Here is a 14,893-nt window from a genome sequence, read left to right as displayed (position 1 = left end):
ATCTTAATGCCTTGCTGGAGGGAAAAACAGCCTTAGCTTGCTAATGGAGATGCCTAGGGTATCCTGTAGGTCCTCGTTAGCATATGAAAGTTCTTTTGAAAACTTTCCTCTTCCTGACCTAGTCCAATTCCCAAGTACAGATTCAGCCACACCTCACAGCCCTGGGGCACCAACTCTTTTGGTCCATGGGTCCTATCCCGGAAGAAAACCATCTTTTCCCACAAAAGACATCTCAAGAATTCTTTCTTGGCCTTCGGCTCTGGACGCCCACCCACCCCCTCACCCCGCACAGCAAACCTTACCTAGATTCCAAAACCACATCTCTTCTAACTTATGGCCCATCGACAGGTACTTGGACAGACAGAGTGACCATCCTCTAGGAGTTCAGCTGTCTCGAAGTTAATACTTCGTTAAGGGCAAAAAGCAACCTCGGTTGGGTATTAGCTTCACTTCCAGGATCCTGTAAATCTTCTTTAACATAGAAAAATCCGTCCAGAAACTCCCATTATCCCAACCTCCCAAGATATATGTTGGCAATCATACCCAAAGCGTATGGCCACCGATATAGATCTGGAGGGTCTCCTGACCAAGGTTGGTTTCACTAGACAATAAATGACCCCTCAAGGTCCTGGAAACCTTGCTTCCAAATTCCTTAGAGACTTGGGCTCTCCCTAATCCCCACTAACTTAAAAGTGTATCATCAGTCACCCCCTCACACCCCCCGTGCAACTCTTCCTGCCCACGGGTCCTGTCCCCGGGCTGCTTTAATGAAGCCACCGTTTTTGCACGGGAAGACATCTCGGGAATTCTTTCTTGACCATTCACTCCCGAACCCCAACATTTCACTTCAGGGACTATCATTCTACTTTCTCTCTCCATGAATCGACTCCACGAGGGACTTCTGTGTGAAGTCAGGCAGTAGGCGTCCTTTTGTGACTGGCTGACTTCCCTCAGCACAACGTCTTCCATGTTGTAGCCAGGGTCAGAGTCTCCTTCCTCCTTAGGGCTGAACAATACAGGAACCGATGTGAAATGCTGGGGCCCAGAGCCAACGGCTAAGAAAGAATCCTTGAGATGTTTTTTATGAAAGCCCAGGAACAGGACCCGTGGGCAAAAAGGGCTGCGCTAGGCTTGTGAGGAGCAACCGTTCCTATACTTTGGAGTAGGTGGAGGTCAAGACCGAGGGAAATTTCCAGAAGGACTTTCATACGTTAAAGAAGACTCACAGGATCCCGGAGGCCCAGCTATGGTCAAGCTAAGGTTCTTTTCCCTCGAACAAGGCATCAAGATAGTTGGGAATTCCTGGAGGAATGTCCTCCTCTGCCCGCCTCAAGTATTTGTCAACGGGCTGCAGGTTTTTGCCTTTGCTCCTCACATCAGGAACCATATTCTTTTTTAAAAAAGACTTACTTATTATTTGAGAGAGAAAGAGAGAGTGTGTGCGCTCAAACACGAGAGCACACACACGAGAGGGGGGCAGAGGGAGAGGAAGAGAAGCAGACTCCCCACTGAGCAGGGAGACCAATGTGGGGCTCAATCCTCAGGCCCTGAGGTCATGACCTGAGCTGAAGGCAGACGCTTAACCCACTGGAGCCACCCGGGATCCTCAGGAGCCATATTCTTTTGAAAGGTGATAATAACCTCCTTTCTAGCTTTACTTTTTTTCATCCCTGATTCTGATTAATAAACCATGCATATATCTTGAGCATTTTCCTCCTTGATGATTACAGATTTCAGTGTCTCAGGTTTTTTTAAGCAGAACCTACCCTCTGCTCTGGGTCCGTCATTTTGGCCCTGTGAAACACTGTCATGTGCGTTTTTTTAAAAAGATTTTATTTATTTATTTGACACACAGAGATCACAAGTAGGCAGAGAGGCAGGCAGGGGAATGGGGAGCAGGCTCCCTACTGAGCAGAGAGCCCGATGTGAGGGGCTCCATCCCAGGACCCTGAGATCAGGACCTGAGCTGAAGGCAGACACTTAAGCCACCCAGGCAGGTGCCCCTGTCATGGGCATTTTAATTACCCCACTACTCAATCCATGGGAAAGCTAAGGAATCAACAGGTTTCAAAAGTGGGTAAGAGTAACCAGAAAGACAATTCTCAGAGAACACTCTTATTTCTCTACTCCCTTTCCTTTCTCTGAAGCTGGCTCCCAGGCTAACCCCCCAGGACATCTCAGTGGTTTAGATCTTACACCAGGAACTTAGTGACCTCCTACAGGCAGCCCTCTGAAGGTCAGCAAGATTTTGTGTTTGGTTTCCTTTTATTTTAGCACACTTACCCATTGTTTTGTAAATACCTCACATTCCAGGCAATTCCAGACTTCTTGAATCAACAACTCACCTCTTTATAGACAAGATCCATTGACGATCTGAATTCCTAGCTGAATTAAAAAAAAAAAAAATCATGGTGTGAAAACAGGGAGAAAGGTAATGCTACATCCCTGTGGAATATTCTCCAAGGGATTAAACTTAATTCGTTTTTCATCATGGCTATTTCCCTGCCACCTTTATAGACAAATGGTGCCCCTCAGTCAGCCCAGGCAAAGGACCTATTTGCTTTAATCCATTAGCTGTGAAACAGGTTTTTTTTATGATAGGCAACTTAAGTCATTTATTTTCGTTGTTTACACATTACACAATGACTTAGGACTAGGTGCCAAGAACTATAGAGGAGAGAGATCAAATCCAACACATTGCAAGAGCTGATCCCTAATATTAGCCCTTAAACGCCCTTATAAAAGCCTACCCAAGCGTTATCCGTTTCCGGAAAGCTTTCTATGTGTGGAGCCCCGCAGGAACCTTCTAGCATGGCAATGCCGGGAGTTTCTAGAACCCTGGGAAAGTGAGGGAGAGGCAGCGGAGAGAGGACTACTGATCTCCCTCTGCTTTTCTGGGTTCCAGCCTACTGTTGCCAAAAACTCAACCTGTCTTTGAGAGGGGAAGGGTTCACCTTCGCCACATAGATTGGAAGGAGACAGCCCGAGTTTTCCATAATGCTCGGTCATATGTCAGACTTAGATGCTAAGCTCTCAAATCCCAAGAGAAGCCACACAAACCACTGGCGTGGCCAGTGATTCCAACTTGCCTGTAGTGCTCAGAGCCAACAACTCTGTAATTATTTCAAGATTGCACCAAAATCTAGTCTGTCCTGTTCTTGAAATACTAAGACTGGCTAGAGACAACAGGGAGGATGAGATCTGGGTTCATCCTGAGGAACGGGGCACGCGCACACACATACACACTCCTTGTCTAACCCTGAGGATTAACAGCTCTCAAGAATTTGTCATCATTTGCTATTCACCTACAAGCTGAAGAGGTGTGTTTCTTTCACATTGGCCGTATCAATGCATTATGTCATCTTCTCCCTCCCGTGAGAGACACATAAAGTGTGTGAAGGTGGCCACTGTTAGTCTTGTGATTCTTGCTCCCGTTTAGATAAAATGAATGCCTTTGCCTTGCTTTTTCTGAACCTTGAAGTCTACACTGACTTTGGCTGCAAATCACAGAAAACCCAACTAGATGGGGCTGGAGGCAAAGAGGGCGTTTATATCGTGCATAATCAGAAGTCTAGAGACCAAGTTCCCCCAACTTGCCAATGACATAATCAAGGGCCCAGATTCTTTCCATTTTTTCACTTGGCCATCCTCTACCGTGCTGGCTTGTCCTTAGTTTGTCTCCTTACAATGCGTAAGGGCTCAGCTGTTCCAAGCATTACATCCCTAGGCGAGGATTTTCAAAAATTTTTTTTTTTTAATTGACGTGAAATTCACACGACATAAAATTAACCTTCTTCAAGGTGAACGATTCGGTGGCGTTTGGTACATTCACAATGCTGTGCGACCACCACCTCTCTCGAGTTCCAAAATATATTCATCTCCCCAAAAAGAGATCCCTATTCCCACTAAACAGTCACTCCCCACTCCTCTCTCCCTGATTCCGGGGCAACCACTAATCTACTTTCTGTCTCCAAGGATGTGCTTATTCTAGATATTTCGTGAAGCTGGAATCCTACAACATGAGACCTTCTGTGTGGCTTTTTCACTTGGCTTAATGTTCCTGTGGTTCATCCACAGAGTGGCTTGTAGCAGCACGTCCTTCCTTTTGATGACGTTCTTTTGTATGGAACCACCGCCCTTCGTTTATCCATCCAAATGTTGACGGACCTTTGGGCTATTTCCACCTTTGGGCTATTGTGAATAATGTTGCCCTGAAGAGGCTTGTATGTGTATTTGTTTGAGTAACTGATTTTCAGTTCTTAGGGGCATATATCTAGCAATTGCTGGAAAATTTTCTGAGATGTGTCCCTAGAAGACAACCCCCCCCACCGCCCCTGCCAGAGTCGTGGTACTAGTCAGAACCGTGTCACAGCTCCACGCCCACGGCAATGTCTTGGCAAGGAGAGTAAGACCACCATGATTGGCTTAACCTCACAAGATTCATACCCCGTAGTTGGATTTGAACCCAGTCACCTTTGAAGGACGCGGAAACTGGGAAGCGGTCCATTTGCAGAAGGTGGTGACCGTGAGGACACACACCGTGACGCAGGTAAGCAAGGTCTCTGTCCACCATCCCTCTCAGTATTATTAGAGCAATTTGTATCCTGGTCAAGGGTGTGAACTTCTCTGTTCTAGCTGCCAAACAACCTCTCCTTTAGGGATTGTCTATTCTGTAAACAGTTGTCTGAATGCAGAAGTGTGGGAACTAGAGTCATAACAAACAGCATTCCAGAGGATCAAGGCCATGCAAAGTGGAAGCCCTTAAAAAATCCTAGAGGAAGGACCTAGATCTAGGATCTAGAGTGTGCCTTGCCTATTGCCCCCTTGCAGAGAGACCCTGGTCTGTGCTTCAAATGGGCATGTGTCTCGGTGATTTACTTGTCTTTTAGATTTCGTTTTGTGTACCCAGATTTGCCTTGCCTCCACCACTGTCATATGGAAGTCTCTTACTCATCTCTTCCACAAATGTGTATCGTGTGCCTGCTGTGTGTCAGGCATGGTGCAAGGTGCAGTGGAAATGATAGCAAGCCAGAGACCCGTAGCTCCCGCCCTCACGGAGGTTACAGTGTGGTGGACAAGATTGAAGCTAAACAAAGTAGTTGTGCAGATCATTATGATAAATGCTATGAAGAAGAAAAAGCCCAGGGTCCCATGAAAATACAGAAGAGAGGACAATTCTGATCAGACCCTTTCTGACAATAGGGAGAAAGGCTGCAAGCGTCCCCCTAATATGGTGGCTCCGGGAAAGTGGTTACAGCAAGGAAAGGTCAAGGAAGTCCCTTAATAGTCCAGCAAGGCCAAGGGCAGGCTCCAGGGACACGACGTGGAGCACAATGGGCGTCTACTTATTTTCAGCTTAACGTTCATGAGAAAAGTCAAACTAAGTTTGAAGATGAATGATTGTTTTATACCCATAAATCCCAGAGCAGGGCAGTTTTAAAAACAGAATTGGAATGCCTCATGCTGCTCTCTCTGTGCCATGCTGGAAGAGAAGTCTGTGGCTCAATCACCATGTCCTGTCACCATTCTGGCTTAGGCTAACTACAACAGCTATCGGTGTGCACGCCCCGGGACCATCCCAAGGCTGACCAGCAGCCCTTGAGGGGGCCTGCGACACTAAGTTTTGCTCTAAAAGGCACTCTGTTCTGGCCTATTCGCTTCCTAGGGCTGCCGTTACAAATTATTACATACTGGGTAGCTTAAAACAACAGAGATTTATTCTCTCACCATTTTGGAAGCTAGAAATTTGAAATCGAGGTGTTGGAAGGTCATACTCCTTCCAGAAATTCTAAGGAAAAATCCTTCCGCACCTCTTCCAGCTGTGGTTGCCCCACTCCGCTCTGTGCCTCAGTCTTCACGGGACCTTCTCCTCTGTGTATCCCCTATAAAGATACCGTGATCGGATTTGGGACCCATCCAGGTAATCCAAGATGATTCGTGTTGGTGACCTAATCATATCTGCAAAGACCCCTTTCCCCAATAGGTCACATTCACAAATAAGGTGTCCGGGGTTAGGCTGGGGAACATATCATTTTTGGGGTCACCATTCAACCTACCACTATTGGATTAATAACTATTATACCCAATGATACCCCCTGCTAGAGCCTTCAGACAAGCTCTCAACATCCACTTGCAGGAGAGCATAAGGTAGTCAAGCTTCTGAGACTCCAGAAACATCCAAAGGAGGCGCTGCCTGTGGTATTCTGCCTTTCTTTAAAGAAAATAAAAAATTAAAATGAATAAATAAACATAAATAAATAAAGTATTTGCTTTAAGGATAGAATTTTTTTAATGTATTTATTTATTTGAGAGAGAGAGAGAACAAGTCGGGAGAAGCAGAGGGAGAAGGAGAAGCAGGCTCCCCACTGAGCAGAGAGCCAGACAGAGGGCTCGATCCTAGGACCCAGGGATCATGATGTGAGCCAAAGGCAGACTTTAACCCACTGAGCCACCCAGGAGCCCCAAGGATAACAATTCTTAACATAGTTTTCATAGCAGTGTTTCTCTACCATTTTTCCCATTATCACCCCTCCCCAAGTTGCCTTTTAGACACTTTTTTCCTAATTGTCTCCCTCCGTGAATGTTTTCTTATTGTGATAAAATATATACAACATAAAATTTTAGCCATTTTATTTTATTATTTTTTAAAAGATTTTATTTATTTATTTGACAGACAGAGATCACAAGTAGGCAGAGAGGCAGGCAGAGAGAGGGGGAGGAGGAAGCAGGCTCCCCACCAAGCAGAGAGCCTGATGCGGGGCCCGATCCCAGGACCCCGGGATCACGACCTAAGCCAAAGGCAGAGGCTTTAACCCACTGAGCCACCCAGGTGCCCCAGAAATTTTAGCCACTTTAAAGTGGCATTAAGTACATTCACCGTGTTGTGCAGCCACTTCACCCTGTCTAGTTCCAAAACATTTTCGTCACCCCCAACAGAAACTCCATACCCACTGAACAGTCATTCCTCCCCCACCCCCGTGCCCTCCCCCAGCCCTTAGTGACCCCTAATCAGCTTTCTGTCTTTATGGTTTGCCTCTTCAGAAGATTTCCTATAAATGGACCCATACGATATGGGATCTTCTGTGTCTGGCCTCTTCCATTCAGCATCACGTCTTCCAGGTGCAGCCACATGGTGCCAGGCATCAGTGCTTCACTCCTTTATATGGCTGAATTGTATCCCACTGCACAGATGGACCGTCTCTGTTGATCCATTTATCCTCGATGGGTATTTGGGTTATTTTCACCATTCGGCTGTTGTGAACAGTGTTGGTGTGAATATTGTGTTCAGGTTTTTGTTTGAATGCTTATTTTCAATTCTTTTGGATATGTTCTCAGGAGTGGCGGTGCTGGGTTATGTGGTTCCGCTACGTTTCACCTATTGAGGAATTCCCAAACTGTTTTCCACAGTGGCTGCACCATTGTACATCCCACCAGCAACATAGCAGAGTTCTGATACCTCTACCTCCTTGCCAACCTCCCCCAACCACCACAAAATGCTAATACCCCATATACGCCTTGTATTTGTTTATGTACCATGGCCCTACGGAAGGCAGGCTCTGTGTCTAATGGAAATATGTACAGGGGGTAACAGACTCAGAAGCTTGCAGAAATTTATTAAAAAACACTGCTGGCTCACGAAAAGCACATTCGCCAGCCCTTTGGGCCAGTGGGCTGCCATGTTGCAGACCCTGGTTGATTTTATTTTATTATTATTTTTAAAACATTGAATTGTACACTTTATTTTTTAAAAGAATTTACTTATTACTTGAGAGGGAGAGATTGAGTGAGCGAGAGAGAGCACAAGCCAGGGGAAGAGGCAGAGGGAGAAGCAGATTTCCACTGAGCAAGTATCCCGAAGCAGGACTCGATTCCAGGACTCTGGAATCATGACCTGAGCCCAAGGCAGACGCTTAACCGATTGAGACACCTGGGCACCCTGATGGATTTTATTTTATAGCAATATGTATAGAGTGGCTGTAACATAAATCATGCCGTAGATCCCCTTTTCCTTTTAACGGGGACTCACTTTGTGACAGGTCTTCTGCCACAAAAACCAAAGCTCCGATAAACATCCTCGTCCTTAAGCATTAGTGTTTTTATTTCCTTGGGCCAGATTCCCAGGAGTGGGATTAATGGGTGAAAGGGTATGTGAGTTTTAATTTTAACAGACGCTGCCAGATAGCGTTCCCAGATGACTGCAAGCGCCGCACGTAGGAGAGCGCCCTTTCCTCCACATTCTTGCCGGCGCTTGACAAGCCGTCTTCTCCATGTGTGTCAGTCTGATGTCTCGTTGCTTCTTTAGTTTGCATTTTCCTGGCCACAGTTGAAATTGAGGGTGTTTCTATACGTTTGCTAGCCATTTCATTTCAGTCCTCTGTAAACAGTCTATTTATAATCTACGTCCATTCCTGTAGTGGTTGTTTATTTTGTTCGGGTCAATTTGTAAAGCTCTTTATATAGCGTCCATTTGGCCATTGTTTCCCGGGTAGGGCTGCCAAGAGTCACATCAGAATTCAGGCCCTGACAGGCCATGTGACTCTTGGCAAGTTGTTTAACCTTGTGAAGCCTCAGTTTACCCATCAACGAAGTAGCGATCTTCAGGGTGTCTGGGTGGCTCCAGTCGGTCAAGCATCAGACTCTTGATTTCTGCTTAAGTCATGATCTCAGGGTCCTGAGATCGAGCCCTGCACGTTGGCTCTATGCTGGGCGTGGAGCCTGCTTGGGAGTCCCTCTCTCCCTCTCCTTCTGTCCCCGCCCCTCCCCAAAGGGGGGGAAAAAAGGGCAGTGATCATCACTGTCACCATCATTCCTGCCTCATAGCATGGCTCTAGACACAGATGAGTTGATACACGTAGAGTCAACAGAATGGTGCCAGGCACGTAATAAGTCAATTCCAATCGCTGACAGTTAACTCTATTACAGATATTTTTCCAGCTCCATCACTTGAACTTGCTGTATTTTATGGTATCCTTTGTCACACAAAACATTTTAATGTTTATATAGTCAAATATATCCATCTTTTCTAGCCCGGCTTCTGAGTTCCCTGGCTTGGTTAAGATCCCCGTATCTCTTCCATGATGAATTTCCCTGCTCCCATGATCAGAGGCACATAACTAACCATTTCCTTCATCTGTTTCCTCCCCTTCTCCCGCACCCAGTAGGATGAGACCTTTAGAGCGCTTTCATTCACTTCCTCGTCTTTCCTTCCTTGTGTTTCCTGCTGAGACCCATGGCGATTTCTACGCCCCACTTGCTCTCTGAGGTTTGGCCGAGATAATCTACTGTTTGTTAGAATTCCCTTGGAGGATCTTCGCTTGGTTTCAAGAGTCCTTCCCTGTTCCACAAAGCCTAGTCTATCCTGCTCCATTTAGATTTAAAATGCAATATGTGTACATTTTTAAAAAACACTTTACTTATTAATTGGACAGAGAGAGAGCACAAGCAGGGGGAGCAGCAGGCAGAGGGAGAAGAAGCAGGTTCCCTGCCAAGCAAGGAGCCCAATTCGGGGCTCCATCCCAGGACCCAGAAATCATGACCTGAGCCAAAGGCAGACGCCCAACCCACCGAACCACCCAGGCACCCTGCATGTGTACATTCTTAACACTGTTTTCTTTCTCTTTCTTCTTCCTCCTTCTTCAGTTTTCTTTGCAGGTTTGCTTGTGGTTTGGCTAGGCTTTTCTCGGGTTGTTTCCTCAGACGGAGTCCTGGGGATTATGTTCTCTGAATTCTTGGGTCTCCTCGACTGTCTTCCTTTCACCTCAATAGATGCAAATATTTTGACAACTGGACAGAGTCTTGGGTTGCACTCCTTTCTCTCTTCCTTGTAGATACCGTTCCCTGTCATTGTTCACTACCGTCAATAAAAAAAATCTGATTCCAGTCTGATATTCTTTTTCTTTGTGAATATTTTCTGCTTTTCACCTGACACTTGTAAGATTGTTACAGAATATGCTTCAGGCTTTCATATGAATCTCTCATCGGAACCCCGCCCGGAACTCAGGGACCTCTTCAATCTGTAATCTTTGGTCTTTATTACTTTAAGAGAATTTTTCTTCTAGTAATTGTTTATCTGGCACGTCTTCTCATTTTGGAAACTCCTACTCCTACATCTTGAAACTCCTACTGGGTTTATCTGGCCAGTCTTCTCATTTTGGAAACTCCCATTTGGAAACTCCTACTGTGTATTCACTCTTCAAGAGCTCTCCTCCAACTCTATCTTTCTCCAGAGACTGACCCTGCTGAGCAGAGAGCCCGATGCGGGACTCGATCCCAGGACCCTGAGATCACGACCCGAGCCGAAGGCAGCGGCTTAACCCACTGAGCCACCCAGGCGCCCAGGAAGAGAGAGAATCTTAAGCAGACTCCATACCCAGCACAGAGCCCAATGTGGAGCTCGATCTTATAACCCTGAGATCATGACCTGAGCTGAAATCAAGAGTCAGATGCCCAACCAACTGAACCACCCAAGAACCACCCTCCCAGGATTTTTTTTAAAGGTATGTGTGTATGTATGTATGTATTTAATGTTTTATTTATTTGAGAAAGAGCATAAGTAGCAGAGTGGCAGGCAGAGGGAGGAGAAGCAGGCTCTCTGTTGAGCAGGGAGCCCGATGTGGTGCTCAATCCCCGGACCCTGGGATCATGACCCGAGCCGAAGGCAGACACTTAAACGACTGAGCCACCCAGGTGCCCCAAGCTTTTATTTATTTTTAGAGAGAGGAAGAGAGCATGAGTGGGAAGAGGGGCAGAGGACAAGGGGAGAGAGGATTTCAAGCCAACTCAGGCTCAGCTCAAACCAGACACAGGCTCCATTTCACGACCCTGAGATCATGACCTGAGCTGAAATCAAGAGTTGGATGCCTAACCGACTGAGCCAGTCTGGCGCCCCTCAAAACCATGGTTATTGCCAAGTCATTTTTTTCCCAATATTCTTTTTATAGACTTGATTTTTTTCTTAAGCCTTAAGAAGATATGTTACTCATAATCCATAGGTCTGAGAGCAAATGGCCAAAAAAGAAGTCTTGAGACATTTCCATGCCAAAGAGGTGACTTTATTAAAGCACGGGGACAGGGATGCCTGTGAGGTTCAGTCGTTAGGATGCCTGCCTGCAGCTCGGGTCATGGTCCTGGGGTCCTAGGATCGAGGTCCGCGTTGGTATCCCGGCTCAGCTGGGAGTCTGCTTCTCCCTCTGCCTCTCCCCTTTGCTTATGACCTCTCTCTCTCTCTCAAATAAATAAATAAACTAAAAAAAGAAAAAAAAAAAAGCATGGGACAGGACCCGTGGGGAGAAAAATCTGCATTGTAAGTGTGAAGTGACTAATTATATAGCGTTTTTTATCCTCCGGAGGGGGAAGATGACATTAGGGCTCCAGGAAATTGAGTGTAAGGGTTTCCGAAGATCTAACTATTCTCAAGATTGTGCTTCTCTTGTAAATCATTAAGACAGTTACAAATTGATGGAGTCTTATGTCCTTCATGACTGTGATCTTTATCAGTGGCCATTTGCTTTCTCCTTCCTTTGTTCTTGGGCAGTCACGGAGTACCTATGAAATGTCACAGAGACCCCACTTCCACCTTGGGGCGGGGGAGTATGTGGAGTGTCAGGTCGCCTTTTGCACTCACCTTGCCTTTTGTTATGTCATCAAAAAGAAGAAGTAGTAATTTACAAAATTTCCTCCTCTCCTTCCCACTCCATTATGTCACATGTCCTATAGTTGCTGTTTTTGATCATAGAAACCGGAATGTGTAGGCAAACGTTTGTCATCAAATGATATGAATGCATATGTTCTTGCTTGTCTGGCTCTCTTTTACATTTTTTTTTTAAAGATTTGGGGACAGACAAGCAGACTTCATGCTGAGTGTGTGATCTCACGTCCTTGAGATCACGACCTGAGCCAAAATCAAGAGTTGGTTGGGTTTTTTTTTAATTAAAGATTTCATAAATCTTTATCATAAATAAAGATTTTATTTATTTATTTGACAGAGATCACAAGTAGGCAGAGAGGCAGGCAGAGAGAGAGGAGGAAGCAGGCTCCCTGCTAAGCAGAGCGCCCGATGTGGGGCTCGATTCCAGGACCCTGAGATCATGACCTGAGCGGAAGGCAGAGGCTTTAACCCACTGAGCCACCCAGGCACCCCTGCTTGAGATTCTTTCTCCCTCTGCTCCTCCCCTTGCTCCCCTGCTCTCTCCCCACGGCCCCACTCCTGGGTGGGACATGTGTGCTCTTCTTCCAAGATGCTCCCAACTATCTTAATATTAATGTCTTGCTAGAGGGAAAAACAACTTTAACTTGACAATGGAAAGGCCTCTAGTATCCTGTGTCTTTAACACATGAGAATCCTGTTGAAACCTCTCTTCTCCTTACCTCCCCCAGCTCCCAAGTATATAACCAGTCACCCCTCACCACCCTGGGGCAGCAGCACTTTCTGCCCACAGGTCCTGTCCTCATGCTTTGATAAAACCATCTTCTTGCACCAAAGACGGTTGGCTCCAGACCTCACCCCCCCAAACCTCCCCTATTTTCCGAAACCACATCATTTGGATGAAGTATATTCTCCTTTAAATGACCATGAGCTCTCTACCTAGCCATTGATCAGAAACAACCATAATTACTAATTTTACCAGAGTAAAGTAATATACAGAAAAGTACAGAAATCATAATGGATTTCCACAAAGTGAACATGCCCGTGTAATAAGCACCTAAATGAAGACACAGAACATTCCCAGTATAGACTGGGAGCCGTATTCTTTCTTTTTTTTCATTACATTTAAAGAGAGTTTCTAATTGTGGTAAATGCACATAACAAAATTTACCATTTCAACCGTTTTTAAATATACGGTTTATTGGTAGTAAGTACACTGACATTGTTGGGTAACCATTGATGGGAAGAACAGGGGCAAAAGAAATGCAGATAACCTTAAATCTCTCTTAAATCTTACAACCTCCGGTAAGTCTTCTTTAACGTATAAAAGTCCCTTTGGAAACTTCTTTATCTCTGCCTCTCCAAGATCTCGCTGGCTATCATCCTCCAATCAAATGGCCCACTGATAGACATCTGAAGGGTGTCACCAGTAAGGTTTTACTAGATAGGAGTAAATGACCTTATCTAATAACAGCCAGACCCTCAAGACCCTCACAATCTCACTTCCAAATTCCTTAGAGACTTCCTTTCTCTCCTAACCCCCACCAACTAAAAGGTCTATAAATCAGTCACTCCTCACAACCCCAGTGCAACCCTTCCTGCCCACAGATCCTGCTTCAACAAAAACACCTTTTTGCACCAAAAGCGTCTCAAGAATTCTCTCTTGACCCAGAGCGTATCAACCATCACCACGATCCATCTCCAGAATTTTGCCTTGCAAAACTGAGATTCCATCCACATTAAACACTAACGCACTATCTCGCCATTTTCCCAGCCCCTGGGAACTGATACGAGGAACAAAGGCAAAAGAAATAGAGGATAAAATTAAGCTTCCTTATGATAACGGAGCGGAAGGCTAGCTGGAGAGAAAGCACAAGCCCACACCCTGGCCCCATCCTGGGACATTCTTCCCGGAAGCTCCAAAATCTTAATGCCTTGCTGGAGGGAAAAACAGCCTTAGCTTGCTAATGGAGATGCCTAGGGTATCCTGTAGGTCCTCGTTAGCATATGAAAGTTCTTTTGAAAACTTTCCTCTTCCTGACCTAGTCCAATTCCCAAGTACAGATTCAGCCACACCTCACAGCCCTGGGGCACCAACTCTTTTGGTCCATGGGTCCTATCCCGGAAGAAAACCATCTTTTCCCACAAAAGACATCTCAAGAATTCTTTCTTGGCCTTCGGCTCTGGACGCCCACCCACCCCCTCACCCCGCACAGCAAACCTTACCTAGATTCCAAAACCACATCTCTTCTAACTTATGGCCCATCGACAGGTACTTGGACAGACAGAGTGACCATCCTCTAGGAGTTCAGCTGTCTCGAAGTTAATACTTCGTTAAGGGCAAAAAGCAACCTCGGTTGGGTATTAGCTTCACTTCCAGGATCCTGTAAATCTTCTTTAACATAGAAAAATCCGTCCAGAAACTCCCATTATCCCAACCTCCCAAGATATATGTTGGCAATCATACCCAAAGCGTATGGCCACCGATATAGATCTGGAGGGTCTCCTGACCAAGGTTGGTTTCACTAGACAATAAATGACCCCTCAAGGTCCTGGAAACCTTGCTTCCAAATTCCTTAGAGACTTGGGCTCTCCCTAATCCCCACTAACTTAAAAGTGTATCATCAGTCACCCCCTCACACCCCCCGTGCAACTCTTCCTGCCCACGGGTCCTGTCCCCGGGCTGCTTTAATGAAGCCACCGTTTTTGCACGGGAAGACATCTCGGGAATTCTTTCTTGACCATTCACTCCCGAACCCCAACATTTCACTTCAGGGACTATCATTCTACTTTCTCTCTCCATGAATCGACTCCACGAGGGACTTCTGTGTGAAGTCAGGCAGTAGGCGTCCTTTTGTGACTGGCTGACTTCCCTCAGCACAACGTCTTCCATGTTGTAGCCAGGGTCAGAGTCTCCTTCCTCCTTAGGGCTGAACAATACAGGAACCGATGTGAAATGCTGGGGCCCAGAGCCAACGGCTAAGAAAGAATCCTTGAGATGTTTTTTATGAAAGCCCAGGAACAGGACCCGTGGGCAAAAAGGGCTGCGCTAGGCTTGTGAGGAGCAACCGTTCCTATACTTTGGAGTAGGTGGAGGTCAAGACCGAGGGAAATTTCCAGAAGGACTTTCATACGTTAAAGAAGACTCACAGGATCCCGGAGGCCCAGCTATGGTCAAGCTAAGGTTCTTTTCCCTCGAACAAGGCATCAAGATAGTTGGGAATTCCTGGAGGAATGTCCTCCTCTGCC

The sequence above is a fragment of the Enhydra lutris genome, unplaced genomic scaffold (genome assembly GCF_002288905.1).
Source record: "Enhydra lutris kenyoni isolate GAN:26980312 unplaced genomic scaffold, ASM228890v2 scaffoldscaffold46, whole genome shotgun sequence".
NCBI classification, from domain to species: domain Eukaryota; kingdom Metazoa; phylum Chordata; class Mammalia; order Carnivora; family Mustelidae; genus Enhydra; species Enhydra lutris.
Note: the sequence above shows the minus strand (reverse complement) of the source record.